Source organism: Lissotriton vulgaris, chromosome 11 (assembly GCF_964263255.1).
Source record: "Lissotriton vulgaris chromosome 11, aLisVul1.2, whole genome shotgun sequence".
In the NCBI taxonomy this organism is placed as follows: Eukaryota; Metazoa; Chordata; class Amphibia; order Caudata; family Salamandridae; genus Lissotriton; species Lissotriton vulgaris.
Window position 1 is genome coordinate 403,127,967 of NC_141699.1, and position 21,181 is coordinate 403,149,147.

Genomic DNA, 21,181 nt, shown 5'->3' on the forward strand with positions numbered 1-21,181 from the left:
TCTTGATAAGATGAAGCTTTTCGAGGTAACACCTCTCATCAGCCCGGCTAGCTTGACTCCAGTGGTGTGGAGTGCCTGGGACCCACGTCTGGGCATCCCCAGCGCACTTAGGGCGGAATTGCAAATAAAACAGGTGATGGACCGAATGTGGATCAATGTCACACATTCACCCCAGTCCGAAGATCTCGGCCCAAATCCATCATTTTTTTGCACCCCACACCACCCTGGGTTAGACAATGGCGATATGCAAATCAGCTCTGACCCTGTGCCCCATGGGAACAGTCCAGTCCGAACTACAAAAGCCATGTCCTTCCCAGAACGGAATCAAGCATCCGAGGACCGGACCGGTTTCGAGGTAACACCTCTCATCATCCCGGCTAGCTTGACTCCAGTGGTGTGGAGTGCCTGGGACCCACGTCTGGGCATCCCCAGCGCACTTAGGGCGGAATTGCAAATAAAACAGGCGATGGACCGAATGTGGATCAATGTCACACATTCACCCCAGTCCGAAGATCTGGGCCCAAATCCATCGTTTTTTTGCACCCCACACCACCCTGGGTTAGACAATGGCGATATGCAAATCAGCTCTGACCCTGTGCCCCATGGGAACAGTCCAGTCCGAACTACAAAAGCCATGTCCTTCCCAGAACGGAATCAAGCATCCGAGGACCGGACCGGTTTCGAGGTAACACCTCTCATCAGCCCGGCTAGCTTGACTCCAGTGGTGTGGAGTGCCTGGGACCCACGTCTGGGCATCCCCAGCGCACTTAGGGCGGAATTGCAAATAAAACAGGTGATGGACCGAATGTGGATCAATGTCACACATTCACCCCAGTCCGAAGATCTGGGCCCAAATCCATCGTTTTTTTGCACCCCACACCACCCTGGGTTAGACAATGGCGATATGCAAATCAGCTCTGACCCTGTGCCCCATGGGAACAGTCCAGTCCGAACTACAAAAGCCATGTCCTTCCCAGAACGGAATCAAGCATCCGAGGACCGGACCGGTTTCGAGGTAACACCTCTCATCAGTCCGGCTAGCTTGACTCCAGTGGTGTGGAGTGCCTGGGACCCACGTCTGGGCATCCCCAGCGCACTTAGGGCGGAATTGCAAATAAAACAGGTGATGGACCGAATGTGGATCAATGTCACACATTCACCCCAGTCCGAAGATCTGGGCCCAAATCCATCGTTTTTTTGCACCCCACACCACCCTGGGTTAGACAATGTCGATATGCAAATCAGCTCTGACCCTGTGCCCCATGGGAACAGTCCAGTCCGAACTACAAAAGCCATGTCCTTCCCAGAACGGAATCAAGCATCTGAGGACCGGACCGGTTTCGAGGTAACACCTCTCATCAGCCCGGCTAGCTTGACTCCAGTGGTGTGGAGTGCCTGGGACCCACGTCTGGGCAACCCCAGCGCACTTAGGGCGGAATTGCAAATAAAACAGGTGATGGACCGAATGTGGATCAATGTCACACATTCACCCCAGTCCGAAGATCTGGGCCCAAATCCATCGTTTTTTTGCACCCCACACCACCCTGGGTTAGACAATGGCGATATGCAAATCAGCTCTGACCCTGTGCCCCATGGGAACAGTCCAGTCCGAACTACAAAAGCCATGTCCTTCCCAGAACGGAATCAAGCATCCGAGGACCGGACCGGTTTCGAGGTAACACCTCTCATTAGCCCGGCTAGCTTGACTCCAGTGGTGTGGAGTGCCTGGGACCCACGTCTGGGCATCTCCAGCGCACTTAGGGCGGAATTGCAAATAAAACAGGCGATGGACCGAATGTGGATCAATGTCACACATTCACCCCAGTCCGAAGATCTGGGCCCAAATCCATCGTTTTTTTGCACCCCACACCACCCTGGGTTAGACAATGGCGATATGCAAATCAGCTCTGACCCTGTGCCCCATGGGAACAGTCCAGTCCGAACTACAAAATCCATGTCCTTCCCAGAACGGAATCAAGCATCCGAGGACCGGACCGGTTTCGAGGTAACACCTCTCATCAGCCCGGCTAGCTTGAATCCAGTGGTGTGGAGTGCCTGGGACCCACGTCTGGGCATCCCCAGCGCACTTAGGGCGGAATTGCAAATAAAACAGGCGATGGACCGAATGTGGATCAATGTCACACATTCACCCCAGTCCGAAGATCTGGGCCCAAATCCATCGTTTTTTTGCACCCCACACCACCCTGGGTTAGACAATGGCGATATGCAAATCAGCTCTGACCCTGTGCCCCATGGGAACAGTCCAGTCCGAACTACAAAAGCCATGTCCTTCCCAGAACGGAATCAAGCATCCGAGGACCGGACCGGTTTCGAGGTAACACCTCTCATCAGCCCGGCTAGCTTGACTCCAGTGGTGTGGAGTGCCTGGGACCCACGTCTGGGCATCCCCAGCGCACTTAGGGCGGAAGTGCAAATAAAACAGGTGATGGACCGAATGTGGATCAATGTCACACATTCACCCCAGTCCGAAGATCTGGGCCCAAATCCATCGTTTTTTTGCACCCCACACCACCCTGGGTTAGACAATGGCGATATGCAAATCAGCTCTGACCCTGTGCCCCATGGGAACAGTCCAGTCCGAACTACAAAAGCCATGTCTTTCCCAGAACGGAATCAAGCATCCGAGGACTGGACCGGTTTCGAGGTAACACCTCTCATCAGCCCGGCTAGCTTGACTCCAGTGGTGTGGAGTGCCTGGGACCCACGTCTGGGCATCCCCAGCGCACTTAGGGCGGAATTGCAAATAAAACAGGTGATGGACCGAATGTGGATCAATGTCACACATTCACCCCAGTCCGAAGATCTCGGCCCAAATCCATCGTTTTTTTGCACCCCACACCACCCTGGGTTAGACAATGGCGATATGCAAATCAGCTCTGACCCTGTGCCCCATGGGAACAGTCCAGTCCGAACTACAAAAGCCATGTCCTTCCCAGAACGGAATCAAGCATCCGAGGACCGGACCGGTTTCGAGGTAACACCTCTCATCAGCCCGGCTAGCTTGACTCCAGTGGTGTGGAGTGCCTGGGACCCACGTCTGGGCATCCCCAGCGCACTTAGGGCGGAATTGCAAATAAAACAGGTGATGGACCGAATGTGGATCAATGTCACACATTCACCCCAGTCCGAAGATCTGGGCCCAAATCCATCGTTTTTTTGCACCCCACACCACCCTGGGTTAGACAATGGCGATATGCAAATCAGCTCTGACCCTGTGCCCCATGGGAACAGTCCAGTCCGAACTACAAAAGCCATGTCCTTCCCAGAACGGAATCAAGCATCCGAGGACCGGACCGGTTTCGAGGTAACACCTCTCATCAGCCCGGCTAGCTTGACTCCAGTGGTGTGGAGTGCCTGGGACCCACGTCTGGGCATCCCCAGCGCACTTAGGGCGGAATTGCAAATAAAACAGGTGATGGACCGAATGTGGATCAATGTCACACATTCACCCCAGTCCGAAGATCTCGGCCCAAATCCATCGTTTTTTTGCACCCCACACCACCCTGGGTTAGACAATGGCGATATGCAAATCAGCTCTGACCCTGTGCCCCATGGGAACAGTCCAGTCCGAACTACAAAAGCCATGTCCTTCCCAGAACGGAATCAAGCATCCGAGGACCGGACCGGTTTCGAGGTAACACCTCTCATCAGCCCGGCTAGCTTGACTCCAGTGGTGTGGAGTGCCTGGGACCCACGTCTGGGCATCCCCAGCGCACTTAGGGCGGAATTGCAAATAAAACAGGTGATGGACCGAATGTGGATCAATGTCACACATTCACCCCAGTCCGAAGATCTGGGCCCAAATCCATCGTTTTTTTGCACCCCACACCACCCTGGGTTAGACAATGGCGATATGCAAATCAGCTCTGACCCTGTGCCCCATGGGAACAGTCCAGTCCGAACTACAAAAGCCATGTCCTTCCCAGAACGGAATCAAGCATCCGAGGACCGGACCGTTTTTTTTTTTTTTTTTTTTTTGTAAAAATATACTTTATTTAAAATATTTGTCAGGTTTACATTTTAAGCAGTCCCTTATATTTGGGTGCTGTACATTTAACCATTCTCAAAGAAGCGCATCAGGCTATCTTTGGTGGTTTCGAGGTAACACCTCTCATCAGCCCGGCTAGCTTGACTCCAGTGGTGTGGAGTGCCTGGGACCCACGTCTGGGCATCCCCAGCGCACTTAGGGCGGAATTGCAAATAAAACAGGTGATGGACCGAATGTGGATCAATGTCACACATTCACCCCAGTCCGAAGATCTGGGCCCAAATCCATCGTTTTTTTGCACCCCACACCACCCTGGGTTAGACAATGGCGATATGCAAATCAGCTCTGACCCTGTGCCCCATGGGAACAGTCCAGTCCGAACTACAAAAGCCATGTCCTTCCCAGAACGGAATCAAGCATCCGAGGACCGGACCGGTTTCGAGGTAACACCTCTCATCAGCCCGGCTAGCTTGACTCCAGTGGTGTGGAGTGCCTGGGACCCACGTCTGGGCATCCCCAGCGCACTTAGGGCGGAATTGCAAATAAAACAGGTGATGGACCGAACTCAAAGCAGCACATAACGTGTAATACTTGCCACTCAGGGGTATACTTGCAAATAAACATATACATGGAATGAGGATGTGATTCACCCTCCGTAACACACAATTATGTATACCTTCTTTTTGCGTGCAAAATCGCATGCTAGAGAATGTTCCACTCACTCGTGTCTTCTTCAGACTCATACACGCACTTATATTTGAAAAATTGTTGCCACAATCAGGACTGTGGTGAGTGACGTTGATAAAGAGCACCACTATTACACCTCTTGTGCCACACACAAGTGTAAAAATATCTTCCAATCAGGTCTTCCGCTGGAAGTTGTGCGGTGCTTTCAAAAGGAAACACACTTTTCTATATCTCTGTTAGACAATCCTACATGACCCCATCTGAAGGTTTTATTCGCAATAAACGGAAAAACGAGCTAGGCTACCTCCGGGAGATATACATCTGCAATGTGATATTTAGATACTGCACTCTCATATGACCACTCACCCAAAGTGCAGGAGAATAATGTCTCCCCGGGGGCTTGGGTGGGTGGCCCTGTAGCCAGATGCTGAAGAGATTATATTAAAAGAGACTCACCGAAAAAATAAGGAAAGAGTATCTTGAGTGGATAATTACCAAGGCACGAAAGCGAGCACCAAATGTCCCTAGAGAGGCCCTGCTGGAAACCAATATTAAGCAGAACAAAAAAATCCCTTATGTTTGTGAACACACACGACTCTTCATCCACCCCCATCAAAAGTATCATAAACAAACACTGCCGCTTTCTCACTTCAAGCCAACTGTTCTTCGATAAACCACTATGCTTATTTAACCGAAAAGAAATATCAGAGGCAAACTAGTGCACAGTAACACATGGCAGGGAAACTCTGAACACCAGCCTACCTTATGGGACCTTCCCCCTGTCAAAGGACACTTGCGGAAACTGGGCCAGATGCATCAAGGCTTTTGCGACTCGCAAACGGCCTTTTAGCATGATTTGATATGCATCAAATAATCGCAATTTAAGGAATCGCATTTTTGCGATTCCTTAAATGATATATATGTAACTATTTGGAATTGCGATTTTGTGTTAAGAAATCGCAACTTACCACCAATTTGTAGTTGGTGGTAATTTGCGATTTCTTTTTAAAAATGCCCTACTTGGCATATGTGAGGGTGGCATGTGACACACATACATGCCCATAGGGCATGTATGTGTGCCACATGCACACACATGGAAATTTCAGGGGTGCAGCAGGGTGTCTAAATATACTTGTCTTTGAGACACCCCTGCACCCTTGAAATAATTCTCAAACTGCGACTAGCTAATTGCAAAATCGCAATTTCAGAATTATTGCACTATCATTCCTATGGGCCTCCTGGCCCATAGGAATGCAATGCAAATTATTCTTTATTTGCGAATTCACAAAATGCGAATTCTCAAATAAAGAATAATAAGGAATCGCTAATAAATAGCGATTTTGTACATACATACCATTTTGCGCTTTCTAAATAGCGATTCGCAAAAAATCGCTATTTAGGAATCGCAAAATGGATGCTTGATGCATCTGGCCCACTGTTTCTTTTGTCCCTTAACTATACAAACAAAAACAATTGATCTCGGACTTGCAACCCCCTGGGACCAGCGAAGACACATGAACTGCAACAGTAACAACGTGATATATGTTATCACTTGTCCATGTGGCTTGCACTATATTGGAATGACTTCCAGAAAGATCAAGATTCGCATAAGCGAACACAGGAGCACCATAAGATGCAGGAAAACAGCAACAAGACTGACAGCACACTTTCTGGAGAAACATCATAGCGACAAATATCTGCGTTGGTCAATTATCATGAAACTCATAACAACCTTGGAAAACTGGAAGCTCCTAACAAAGGAGCAATGATGGGAGTACAGGTTGTTAATGCACAAATGTGGTCTTAAAGACCAAATTCTGTGGAACCAACTCCGCACTCATTAGTCCCTCCTAACACCATCATGAACCACCCTAGGATCACCTCTACAGTCTCAAGAGAGACCCATGGTGGAAAGGTACCACCCCCTTTTTTTATCACAACAGCAGGCAGAAACCACACCGGGGTAACCATAACCAAACACCTCAGAGCCTACATATACGAGTACATGAACATCACCACACGTAGTCCCTAAATTAGAAACAGGAATTACAGACACCTCGCACAGTGAACATATGTGCCATATAGCCTGTCCCCTGGACCTATTGTCCACTGAGATGCATTCCTACACTAGGATGCACGGAGAACATACCATCCATGTCTCCCAGCTGGGATCACTTGCCACTCTAACACAGTGGATTAGATGCCAAATCTATATAGTCTGTTATGAGATACTGAAACCACTCAGGCCATTTATATTCTCCCACTTGTGAAAATGACTGCTGTGGTCAATACCAAAAACATATATGCCCATTCATCAAGCTTAATTGCGCTCGCAAAGGGCCACATTCTGAGAATCTGGCCCTTTGCGAGTGCAATTTTTGCATTTGGGATTCATCATCCCAAATGCAAAATTCGCTATTAAAGAATTCGCACATTTGCGAGGAATTGCATTTAAGGAATCTCTATTTGAGATTCCTTAAATGCAATTCATAAACCATTTTAAAATTGCGAAATCGCAATTTTGGGCCGCTATTTACCGCGAGGTCAAACCTCGTGGTAAATAGCGAAAACTTAGAAAAAAAAAGCATTTAAATGCATTTTTCTAAGTTGCATGTTACACACACACACATGTCCTTTGGACATGTGTGTGCGCAACACCAATGTAGATTACATATCAGGGGTGCTACAGGGTGTCCTTTGGACACCCCTGGCACCCTTGAAATCGCTTCCTTATTTGCGATTAGCTAATTGCTAATCGCAAATAAGGAATAACTCCCCATTCATTCCTATGGGCCTTAGGCCCATAGGAATGAATGGGGAGTTATTCCTTATTTGCGATTAGCAATTAGCTAATCGCAAATAAGGAATCCGTGGGATTCGCAAATTCTTTTGCGATTCCTACATGAATCCCGTTTTGCAAGTCTGTAATAGCGATTCCTTAATAATTGCTATTACTGACTCGCAAAACAGGACTTTGTTGAATCTAGCTGATACTTCCTAGTGGTAACAATGCACTCATACGGTAATAATGTAGGATAATTGGCATACTGTGTCTAGTGCTAACAATGTATTCATAATATGAGATTATTGGCATGTTGTGTTCCCCCAGTGTATGCCGCCCGCTCCTACGCTTAAAATTTTAATAGGGACGGTGGGACCTAAAACCCCTGATAATAATTCACTGTGAGCGCCTTCAACACCGCCCAGCAGCCAGCGTTGAATAAGAAGCACACCTCCCATGATACACTGGCAGTCACGTATGCACTGCACACGCAGACCAGAGCTGGGACAAACAACGTGCTGCCGGAGGAGTACAGATTCCCCCCCAGGACATGCGCAGCCGAGGACATTCCCCTACTTGATCGTGGCCGCTACAATGACCAGCTGCACCATGGCCCAAGAGAACCCCCACCTCAGATTATTTAATTACAGCAGAAACTTGATTAAACCGTCCGAGCCCCTGGGAGTACATATACTGACCGCCAACATCACCCTTTCACCACAAGTAGGGAAGCTGAGCTAAGTAGGTGTCAGAATGGGTTGAGACACTTGAAGTAAGTAAGTACAACGTTTAAATGTACAGTGTGTCTTAGGCGTATATACCTCAGCGAGTGTCCTGATTTTATGTCTGATACCTATGGAGCCCCTGTATGTTTTTAGTTCTCGCCTAGGCAGCACTTATGCGCTTCTCTAGGAGGGTCTTTAGCCATCGTTCTTCTCCTTTTCACTACACTCTTGCTTGTGCTGGCATCCACCTTGCGGGCGCGAGCAGCGACGCGCGTGGTAATTACCAACATATATCTCTTGCGTCGCCACTGCTCGCTCCCGCAAGGCGGATGCCAGCACAAGCACAAGTGCATTTGCCTGCTCTTTCACGGCCGCACCACGCTCCCTCACGCTTGTTTACCTCCAGCGCCCCCTGCCTCAGGGCATGTCTATGTTTGCCTCTTTCTCTCAGTGTCACTCTTTGACTTTTTCAGTGTCTTCACGTGTCCTCACGTGTCCTCACGTGTCTTTCTCTCGGAGTCCCTGTTTTTCTTTGTGCCGGCTCTCTCTCTTCTGTCACTTTACCCCAGACTCCCTCGGAATAACTCTACCTCACAGAGTGCATTTGTTCCTCTTGCAGTCTATTTTTCTTGGTGTCACTTTGTGCTGTTCTCCGAGTGTCACTGTCTGTCTCTTTCTTCCATTGTCACTCTGATCCATCTCTCCAGGTTGCAATCTACCTCTTGTATTCACTGACCTCAGTGTGATCCAATTCACACTAAGTCTGCCTGCTTTCCTCTTTCTTCCAGCGTCATCAGTTCTAGTGTTTTGTCTTGATGTCACTATGTCTCTCCGTGACTCTTCAGGCCTCTGCACCAACGCCGTCACATTGTCCCTACTGTTCACCTCTTTCTCTAAGCGAGTGTTACTCTCCACGTCCGTCTTTTTCCCATTGCTGCACCTTTACGCTCCCTCTGCGCCAAAAGGTAAATTTCCTCCTGTGCCAAAGCCTTTTTTTTCTCTCTGTCAGTGTCCGTGTTTGTTTTTCTTTTCCTCCTCTCTTCATCTAGCTCGCTCGATATCCTATTGATATGTTTCTTCCTCGCAGTGTCTCGCTGGCCACCCCGTCTCTTCCTTTCAGTGTTTTTGAATGTTTCTCGGTGACCCTCGCATGCCTGACTGCGTGCGCCATGTTGTACAGTCGTCGCCCCTGCCCTGTTCATCCCTCTGTGTCGTCCTGTCTCTTTCTCTGCCACCATTCTCACAGATACCATGTCTCTCTGCATTGCTCCCTCTCTTGATGTGACCACAACTCTATGTCTCTCCAACTGCCTCTTTCTCTCCATCATTTTCAGCCTGCTTCTCTGTGTGCGTCTCAGGGTTATTAACCACCTATCTCTTTGGGGCCCAAAGGGGGAGAGGGGGGGAAGCACCAACCAGAGACTCAAAAATAGGTGTGATAAAGGCCGCTTTATTGGAAGCAGGTGCACCTTAAACAATGAAACCCTTGGCCTGCGCCGTACAAAACTATACCTCACTAAATATGCAATTTCCTGACAAAACCCCCCACCCCCTCCCCTAACTGGTTCCCCCAATCCACAAACAGTAAACAATTAGCAGAAACGTCAATTTGCCTCTCCACCTGGCTAAATCCTTTATTATGCTTGACCTACCCCCCGCTAATCCAACAACCGATCTCCTATACTTCCCCCATATATTAGGAAGAACCGCCCCAAGGCAAGATTCACCCCACACCTGCTCCAGCGACAGAACCAACCCCACAACCATTGAGCAAAACTAGATGCACCGGCCCCCAAGAAAACTCCTTCCAAAAAACCACTGCACACCACAAAACCCCTCCTATACCCTGAAGAAAGCAATCACCCCTCCCCCTGCCCCCCAGGCCCTGTACTTGAAAACCTCTCCAATCAACTTGATGGAAACCCAGGGAGGGAGGGTGGGAAAAACAATTACCTCCGCTACACCCCTGCCCGGCTGCTGGGTCACCAGTCACCTTCTTTCTAAAATGGTGGCCTGTGCTCAAGATGTCCGGGTTTTACGTGGACCAGCCCAAACCCAGCCCAAAACCAGCCCACCCCAGCCCAAGGCTACCAAGTAGCCCAAAACTAGCCCACGTACAGTGCTGGCTCTACCCCCCCCCTCCCCCGGCCCCAAAACTCCCCGGAGGTGGCAGGCCTCCCACTGGTCGGCCGCCCCCCGCCAAATCCCCATTCGAAAAGTTGCACTGACTATTCCACTGAGTGCTACTGTCAACTGCGCCTCTCCCTGTGTCACTATGGCCCGCTCCTCTATTTAAGCCACTTTCTCTCTAGCTTCCCCAGTCTCCCAACCTCAGCCTCTTTCCTGTCATTTGTCGCATCCCATGCCTCTTAGCTTCATGCAGTCCTCCCCAGCTCTGCTCCCCTATCGTACTTCGTCTCGCAACAACGCACATGCACGTAAGCACGATCAGACTCTTTCTCAAACTGTCCCTTTCACTCTCCATCACTTGTCTTTCCCTCTTTTTTTCTTCCCAGGGCTCCCCTGACGCTACTCCTACACACACCCTGGCTTCACAGGCTTTTGGACCTCCTTCTCACTCTACAAACCCTTTGATCAATGTTGCTTCTTACAGTCTCTAAGTAACAACTTTTCGCTCCCACCCTACCTGCCCCATATCTTTTTGTGAGTGTGTGTTTTTAATGTATGTGGGGGGGGCAAAGGCTTCCTCCACTGTACCAAATACCTCCACTGCTCTTTCACCCATCCTCTCCACCTCCCTACCCCCCACATGGCGCTCCTTGTTCACCCCTACAACGTTTTGCCCCACCTCACCATTCTCCAAGCTGGTGGAGTTCTCGCAGTCAGAGATGACCTGCTGGGGCTTCCATTGCTTCCTCCTGGACATCTCCATCCTGTGGGTGTCTGCTCTCGTCGCACCCAGGCTGCCCCCGGGATGCAGTGGGTGCTGCCTGAGGCGTCGGGTCGCGCTCAATGTGCTCCACACACAAAAAGCATTGGCATAGCCAATAGGTCTCGGTTTTGGGACCTTATAAGTATTTAGTTATGCAGCACAATATCCCTGTTGCAACAACATTAACTGTTGCATGACTAAACACTTATAAGGTCCCAAATGCAAGACCTATTGGCTTTGCCAATGCTTATTATATCTGTGCTCAGCCAACAGTATTTTTTGTTGTAATCTCTTTAGAGTCAAACTACAGGGCCGTCTACTCAAGCCTCAGTGGAGACATTATTCTCCAGCCCTTTGGGTAAGTAGGCATTTAAGAGTACAGTATCTAAATATCTCATCGCAGATGTATATCTCCCAGAGAAAGCCTAGCTCGTTTTTCCATTTATTGAGAATAAACCCCCCAGATCGGGTCATGTACAATGGTCAAACAGAGATTTGAAAAAGTGTGTTTCCTTTTAAAAGGACCGCACACCTTCCAGCAGAAGGCCTGCATGGAAGATATATTTACACTTGTGTGTGACACAAGAGGTGTAATAGTGGTGCACTTTATTGACATCACTAACCACTGTCCTGATTGTGGCTCCGATTTTTCAAATATAAGTGTGTGTATGAGACTGAACATGACACCAGGCAATCGAACATAAATATGTGCACATTCCCTATCATGTGATTTTGCACGCAAAAAGAGGGGATATATAAGTGTGTGTCATGGAGGGTGAATCACATCCTCATACCATGTATATATATATATTTGCCTGTGCCTTCATAACATTTTTTTTGATCAGAAAAATAAATCAACGCTGCTGCAGAGAAACGTGTGAGAGTGCGACTTCATTTTGGGTGTCTGTTGGCAACACAGGAACGGAGAGAGAATATATACATATATTTATATATTTGATATATATATATATATATATATATATATATATATATATATATATATATATATATATATATATATATATTTGTATTGTTTAAATACAAACAGCTCATTGAAATACAATATGCAAATAACAATGTAATCAGGTTAACATGCAATAAGGCGTAGTATTAACTAGGGCAAGGCCTAATAGCAGGTAAATGTTCATATCACTACAATTCGCAGTCCTGGGAACTGCTATCTATATGTCCCTGCCGCCCATCATTTCGATTCAGTCACAATAATCACACTTGTCAAAAGGTCAAAGGGAAGATATGCGTGCCCTCTCGTCATTCACCTGGATTGCTGAAATGCAGCCATACCCTTCTCCTGTATCCCACCCACCACCCTGTTGGCCTAACAACTATATACATTTATTCATGAATAGAAGAATCAGCTGCATTGGTAGTAACCAAAAATAAACATCAAGCAATGACACAGCTCTCCACTGTCAGAGGTAGTCCCCAAGCAAGATACCATAGTGCTCACCTCTCCAGGATAGGGAACATCCTCAAGGTGACCCATCTAATGCTGGCGCATTCGAATCCAAATCAGAGTTCGTATCCGATATTTTTAATAATACCACCAATGTTTACCAGGCTCTCGCCATCTCCATCGCCTTTTCACTGTTGGCGCAGGTCGCCAGCATGTAGTCTCGTCGTCCCCTCGCATTCCGCCCACTTAAGAAATTCGGCTTGCCATCTCCGATAGCTAGGACCCTTCTTGGCCTTCCAGTGGGTTGTAATTTCCCTCTTTGCCAGCAATAGCCCTAGATCCATGAATTTACTCGTTACCTTGTTCTTAGAGGTGTGAGGAAACCAGTGTATCAAGCAGAGGCCTATGTTGGGTTCAATGTCTCTGGCTGTAACTTTCTGCTGTAGTGTTACTACCCCCCCCCCCCCCCCCCAATATGTTCCCAGCTGAGGCACCCCCACATCATGTGTAAGAAATCTGCTCCCACCTCATACCAAGTACATTTTTGTTTGCAGGTATATCTATGAGTGGCAAGTATTACACATTATCTGCAATCTTTGAGTATATTGCATGCCATACTCAAAAGAACAACACGTAAGACACACCATTTGGGGGAGTGACATATTTATGAACCCACTCTGATGAAAGCCCAGGACATTTTTAGGCCGTGAATACAGGGTTGAAACATGTTGGTGTTTTAAACAGGACCATTGCATCCTAACACCCTACAGAGTGTTTAATTTGTAACCTTCCCACACACCCTACAAATAAAGGGATACCTTGGGAGTGGGTGGGGAATTTTATCTTCTAAAGTTACACCTCCTGAGTCTAGCAGTGTTTTAACTTTGGTCAGCGTAACTGTCTCGTTCAGTTCTAGGGCGCTTCTTAGATTTCTTTTGAATTGGATGCCCAGGTATTTGATGGCCTTTGGTTGCCACACTAGCCCCATATTTTCTATTACTTCTCTGGTGGTGTGCACGTTGAGTGGCATGCAATCGGATTTGTCCTTGTTGAGTTTGTAGCCTGAGTGTTTGGCATATGTTTCTATAGTGTGCATGAGTGCTGGTATGGATTTAGTATCTGCCATATATACACTAAAAGACAATAAGGCACCAGGGCCAGATGGCTACACGGCACCTTTCTACAATAAGTTCAATGATCTCCTCGCACCAGTCCTGACAAAAGTATTCAATCAATGTTCGACAGAGGGCACAACAACAGAAACCATGTCACAAGCTGACATCATAGTCATCCCCAAAGAAGGCAAGGACACACAATGGCCCAAAAACTACCGCCCCGTTTCTCTTATCAACCTAGATTGCAAGCTATACGCAAAAGTACTAGCCACCAGACTCAACAAATTCCTACCCCAGCTAATCGGAAACACACAAGTAGGGTACATGAAATCCCGTATGTCGCATGACAATACCAGACTGCTATGTCAGATGATCGAACACGTCTCAAACTCCATGCACCCGACCGTAGCTATCACACTAGATGCCGAAAAAGCGTTCGACAGAGTCTCCTGGCACTTCCTCGAGAAGTGCCTGCAACAATACAACGTAGGAAATGAATACACGAAGAAAGTAATGGCGCTATATAAAAAACCCATAGCAAATATTGCCTTAAACAGAGGATCCTCCACAACGTTCGAACTTGAAAGAGGAACAAGACAGGGTTGCCCTCTATCTCCGCTACTATTCCTACTGGCGCTGGAACCCCTGATCTCGGATATCCTAGCGAACAGACAAATTGCAGGAATATCGATAAAAAACCAAAACAGCCAAAATCGCTGCCTTCGCAGACGATCTTTTAATCTAAGTTTATCACCTGGTGGGTCCGCATAGAAACAATCAAAATTATGGTCACGCCAATAATTAACTATCTTGCAGACATGCTCCCACTGCCCTTGACAGAAGACTTCCACAAAAAATTAGACTTAATGATCAACAAATTTATATGGCAGGGCAAAAAAGCAAGGATAGGCCTACGCAAGCTCAGATTAGCAAAACAACTAGGCGGGCTCAACATAGCGGACCCTAAAACGTTCCAACTAGCATTCATAGCCAGACAAGGAATGCACTGGTTGCTACCCACCCAAAAATACACACCAACCTGGCTAACCATAGAGAGAGCAATGCTAAATAACTCTGCCCCACTCACTCTACTAACAGCGAACAAGAATGCACTCAACAACAACCCCATCCTAAAGCTCACAAAACAGGCTCTACTGATAATAGACCGTAAACTAGAGGTCAGCATCAGAAATTCACAGTGGGAAACACTCTAGGGGAACCACAAGATTAAATACAGAGGTAAAATCTTAGATATGTGTGCTTGGAAAAGCCGGGGGATCCAATTCCCAATACAACTAGAACCGGAAGGAGCACCTTACACTTTCAACAACCTGAAAAAAGAACACAACCTACCAGACATAGAACTCTACAACTTTCTAGCCATTAAAACAGCCCTAACGAAGGCCAAGATACACAGACAAACCCCCTCTATCTTCCAACTAATGGAGAACATAAACAAGACAGGCCACCAGGTCTCGCTTCTGTATAAACTGCTCCGACTGTCCATGTCCAAACTCAACGACAAAAAAACGGCCTACTGGGAAACCCAAACCAAGACAAAACTGTCACAAAAAGAGCTACACACCCTGTGGGCTTCCCCATCTAAGTGCATGATATCCCCAGTACTGGCGCAAACAAAATTCTGGCTGTTATACCAAGCCTATTGGACACCAGCACGGCTAGCATCAATAGGACTATTAGACAATGATAGATGCTGGAACTGCAGCCTAGAAAGGGGGGCCTAGAACATATCATCCTCAACTGCACTAAAGTAAAAAACTTCTGGACACGGGTTTTAGCTTTCACCAACGACACACTAAGTAGCAACATCAAGTTCACGTTTGCCTCTCTAGCCACAGCACAGATCTCACAAGAAGTCAATACGCAAGAAGACAAGAACCTCCTCGATTTTCTACTCACCACAGCAACAAAAGTTATACTCACAAACTGGAAAGATACAGCCAAGGCCACCTTCAAAGGCTGGCTCAACTAGGTGATCTTCCTAAGGGGAGCGGACACTACTACCCTTAGAAACACACCAGGTAGACACCACGACCGAGCAATGTGGACCAAACTAGACAAACACATGGACACATTCAAACCGCCCTAGCCACACCTTTTCCTCCTTTTTAATATTTCAAAAACAAGGGTACCCAAAGGTGCAATAAGCTAGGGACCTTGGGTGCTTATATATTAACAAAAACAATGTCCCTAGACCAGAGAACAATGACTTCCGATAAATATAGACTCAATAGTTCTATATCCAATGTCCAGCCGGACAGTTTAATTTTCAATGTAAAAGGTGCATAAAAATCAAGTGTGATACAAGTGGGACACCAGCCGGGGCCCAACTAACACACACAAGAAGGAAACAGACAAGAGAAGGTAGGCAAATTAAGGCAGTCTGAATATCATAAATCATACACAGACAATCCAAAATACACACTTATGCACATAATAATTTCAAAGATAAAAAAGCATTTGGTGTATAAAAACCTTTTCCTCCAACACAGGCCCACCGACCCCTGACCGGTAACGGCCCTATTCCTGTCCAACAAACCGCCCCCACTCTGGGTTTATGTTTTATGTTTGTATGTCTATTTTTTGTTTTGCACAAAAACGTCGGCGAATAACAATCAAAACATCTGCTATATCTGTTACATGTAACCTGTAAATACCAATAAAAACATTTAAAAAAATAAAATAAAAAAAATAAAGTTACACCTCCTATCTAACTATTTTCAGAAGTGCTCCCTTGAATATGGTAAAGTCCTCCCTGACCTTTAGGAGACAGGGTGAACTCAATGATGAAGCATGGCACTATTAGAGTGGGTGAGGGTTGTATTAAAAAAGTGGGGGGTTCCCTTCCCCACTACAGTAGGAGTAGTGCACAGGTGTGACACATTATTGATTCCCCCTTTATTTCCTTGTGGAGACGCTGGAACTCCAGAAGAGATACCCTTTCGTTAATAGTAGCTACGCATGATTCTATAAGGATCAAGGGTCATTCTATGAAACTTCATTAGTTATTGGTGGAGTCAAAGGTCATTTGATATCACTTCCTGTGATGTTATTGTGTAGGGGGCATTCAAAAGGCATGTGAGTGATGTCACTTTCCCCACTCACAGCATTTTGGTGAATTAAAGGCACAGGAAGTAGGCTGACTTGGAAAGGGTCAATCCCCGAAATCTGAAAAGCCAAAGCTAACATTATTCCCAGTTAGCATTTGTGTAGAGTACAATATGCTAAGAGCATGCTCAGCAGAACATTCCAGAAGGCCGCAATATGTCTTTCCAAACCTTTCCATAGGAGATCAGTGTCTGATTCCACTTTGTGGATGTGTGCGGTCAGTAGCCTGAGTGTGTCAATTTTAACGAATCCTGAGTTTTTGGTGGATGAGGCTAAAGGGGGATGTATTAAACGACTTGCATCTATCTTCAGGTGGTACATATGCACACTGCCAGCAAATGTACTTGTGTAGTATGAAACTGGTGGCGGAAACCACCCCTGGATGTCTTAATATGCCGGATGTCTTAATAGCCGGTTAATTGTATATTGGGCTGTATTCGCAGTATGGTCTGCGATCTGTGGTTCCTTTGTTACCTGGAATGTAAAGCTTCACACCACAGACAGCAGAGACATCCCTTCAGATTTACAAAGGAGGGATGTAACACAGGCCCAGCGGGGCTTGGGTGCCCACCGACCCTACGGGAGCGTCCAACCATTCAATGCGGGCCTATTCTGCCCAAGATCAATGATATCTGCGAGATATGGGAAACTCAGTGGTACCTCCTCGCGTTCTGTAGGGGGGCTTCATTTTGCGTTACGCCACAGTTACAAGACTTATTTGCTCATGACTCAGACAAATCGTGCAAGTCTTAGCCTGCAGAACCATCCCCCAGCTCACACCTAACTCTCAGGTACAGGCTCCAGACAGCAGAATTATCCTTCTTCTTACAATACTTAATGCACAACCTCCTGTTTCATGCAACAGAGATTACTTTCTAACCTTCAAATTAGAGAGTCCAGGATCAAGCCAGGAGCAGCAAAACTATTGGTCAGGCAACGCAAAGTGCACAGGCCCAGACCTTATCTGAAGATCTGTCCACCACGATGGTGTGAGTGCGTTTACATAGCGCTTACTGCCTCTGATGAAGAGATTGTCACGCTATTCCGGGCCCATGGTTGGTTGTTACTGTTACAGCCTTGCCTGGGCCTGAGACAGCAGAGCTACCACACATATTGCATAGGTGATGTACAAGCCCAAAGGCATTGAACTAGCGCTGCTGTGCAAAGTAACAACGCACATTACTCTTTGAAGGGGAGGGCGCTGCAAGGGTCAGGTCAGGTTCACAGACAGTTATTGCAGTGCACAACTGGAAGGCATTAGCACACCGCCCCCCCCCCCCTTTTTCTGGGCCCACACTCTCACTGGTCGTCCCGACATGCTCCTATTTATCTTCCACTGCTGTCTCCTTCCCGTTTGGTTCAATAGCAAAACGTCAGCGCCACGCAAATCTCAGTTAACATAACAAAATGAACCGCCTGTTACCCCTCCCCTCCTAACTTTAGACCGACCCCCAACTCCTCTCTGCTGCACTTCTCTCCCACTCTTGCCTTCCCCTTCATATTGGCAAGTGATCTCTCCCTTCTCCCATCTCTTTCAGCCCCACTATTTGCGTCCTCTCCTTGCTGTGCTCCTCTTAAACTACTGTAGACTCCATCTTTATCACTCAGCTCTCTCCCCTCCCATCAATGTCTCCCTCTTTAAAATTAACACTTGCACTCTCTCTTGGTGTACTTTCTTGACCCTTGCCCTCCCTGCTGCTGCCTGTTCCTCTCCTCTTGCTTGCTCTTGCCCAACTGCAGTAAATTCTCAAAGTTTATATTTTATTTTATTTATGCAATTTTATATAGCGCGGACTTTACCCGAAGGTGTCAGAGCGCTTCACAGAAGGACCAGGCACAGTAGCATCTAATGCAGAGCGAAATACAGCTCAAAAACAACACCCACCGCTCATCAAATAATGGACCTCAACATATCACTCCCCTGCCACAGCCATAATGAACCCCACAACAGCATGAACCCTACAGGCCTATCAATGACAGAAACCTATTTGTCTGCCACACACATGCACTATACAATGAAATGCAACAGTGAAACTCTTTGTCTTAGCGCAACCACTCCTGGATGTGTCATTCCCCAAGATATCCAAACTGCTTCCCTCTCCTTAAATCATACTAAACACATACAACAAGTAGATAAGCACATGCTTCAAATAATAAGTTACATATCAACCACTTTCTCACCTGTAGATTGCTAGCTGAAAAATGTTTTAGAAACAAACCAGCATGATCAGAATACTTAAGGATTCCAGTCACCTACAAGCCCACAAGCAGTTTTAAAATGAATTCTTGTCAATCCTGCCTTCTTATTTCCTTTGTTAAATAACATCATCTTCTTTTTTGAGTTTAATAAGTTTTATTGAAGAGTATAAAGAATAAAACATTCCAAATGCCAAAACATCCATGACTGCTAGAAGTAGAAAACCATCAAATGGGAATATCCAAGAATACACACAAAAAGAAAAAAAATAATGATAATCAATTTTAGTGAAAGTCAATCAAACCTGTTAAAAGAATGTTTCAAAATAAGGCAATATAGTTTATTAATGTTTTTTATAAAAAATAAAGGAGAGGAAGGACGAAAGAATCGCATAGTTGAAAGAAAGACAAAGCTAAAAGGAGTAATAATTTCTGCACCTTGTATATATAAACTTTCTTTCAATAAAAAATTTCTGAAATCAAAAAAAAAAAAAAGAGAAAGGAAGAATACGAATTTGGTGGGCGATTTAAATAATGGATCCTGAGAATAAATTATAGAACATGTTTCCCAATCTCTGTCAGGCTTACAGCACATTGTCTTCAATGGAGTTGAATAGCTGCTGTTTCATGACATGAAAGGTATGGCATCGAGAGAGCGGCTAGTAATGAATCGACCAGCTCCTCTTCGATTCCAGATAAAGATGACAAGGACAGTGACTACAGACAAGACACTGCCAAAGAGTTCCACAAGGACCGTAGAAAAAAAACCCACACTCAGGCAGAATAGAAGAGAAAAGATGTACTCAAGAAAGGTTATGACGATTTACAAGCCATCGTAACCACGTGCCTGCAGCAAGAATTTTCAATTGGCTTCCAAAACGAGTCAAACTTTCATCCCACAGAAAACAATTTACTACATTCAGTTTTGACATAAAGAAAACAAGAAGCAGAAAAAAGAGGTGCCTACCTTCAGAAAAGATGCCATGGCCATGAAGATTAAGAAGTCCAACTATGAGGAGATTGTAAAAGCTCATCAAAGTGAGGAAACAAGATCAGGTGAATTTAGTGTTTTCCAGGGAATCATAGATCCATTGTTCCAGTTATTGTGCCCCCATCTCTGCAAACAGCTTTCAGGGGCTGTCAGCAAGTGACTTGGGTTGGATTGAGGAGCACTGCAAATCACAAAAACTAAAGACATTTTGTTGACAATTTTATATCTGTTGAGCAATTCAATGTATGGATGATGTAACTTTTCAAGAAGCTGAAAGCTGAAATCCTGTCCACTAACACAGCAAGAAGGATGCTTCTGTTCCAACACTGAAATCTGTATTGGGCTTTAACCAGAAGACACTTAAAGATATGAGCTCCATAGTTCTTTTGAAATATGTTGTGATTTTTTTCTCTTATTCCATTGACTATGAAATCAAAGTAGAAATTGGAGCTTTCTGCTTTATTCTCTGATAACATAGAAACTACGGCCAGATGTATTAAGTTTCCTGTTTGCATTTCTTAAATAGCGGCTCCTTAGGAATTGCTATTTAAGAAATGCAAAATGATCTGTAAAAAATTGGGATTCCCTTTTACCGATTCCTACAGATTAGGAATCGCTATTAGTGAATTGCAAATAAGAATGCTATTGCATTCCCGCCTATGGGCGAAATAGGAAATGGTCTGCATTTCCTAAATTGCGATTTGCTAATAGGAAATCATAATTTAAGAAATGCAAAGCCAAGGGTGTCTCTGGGCTTAAGGTCCACCCTCAGGCACCCCGAATTTCCTAGTGCACATATAAGTGCACATATGCCCTAGGGGCATATGTGCACTTCATGTCACAATAAAAAAGTGCTTTTTAATGCATTTTTTTATTTTGCACATGGTTACCATCGAATTGAAGTCAAAGGTAATTGCATTTCGAATATGCCCAATTTGCATTTAGGAAATGCTTTGTACATGTGCTTTAGAAATCGCAAATAGGTAATCCCTATTTGCGATTCCTAATTTGCAGTCGCAATGTGCAATTTCTACGTGTAAAAATCACAAATTGCAACCAGTTTTGGCCCTTTGTACATCCGAAAAGGCCATTTAGCATTTCTTAACTGGCAGAAATATTGATTCGGCCCGTTAAAAATGCTAAATGGCTTTGTACATCTGGGCCAAAATGCAGTTTGAGAAAATATAGAAATGTTTAACTTTTGAGGTAAGGTTGTGACATAAAAATAACATGTTTGTGA

The 21,181-nt window shown here is 45.9% G+C and overlaps 1 pseudogene; it reads left to right on the forward strand.

Moving 5' to 3' along the window:
• Nucleotides 1-19,484: 19,484 nt before the first annotated feature.
• Nucleotides 19,485-20,194, forward strand: LOC147679880 (max-like protein X pseudogene; annotated as a pseudogene).
• Nucleotides 20,195-21,181: the final 987 nt, after the last annotated feature.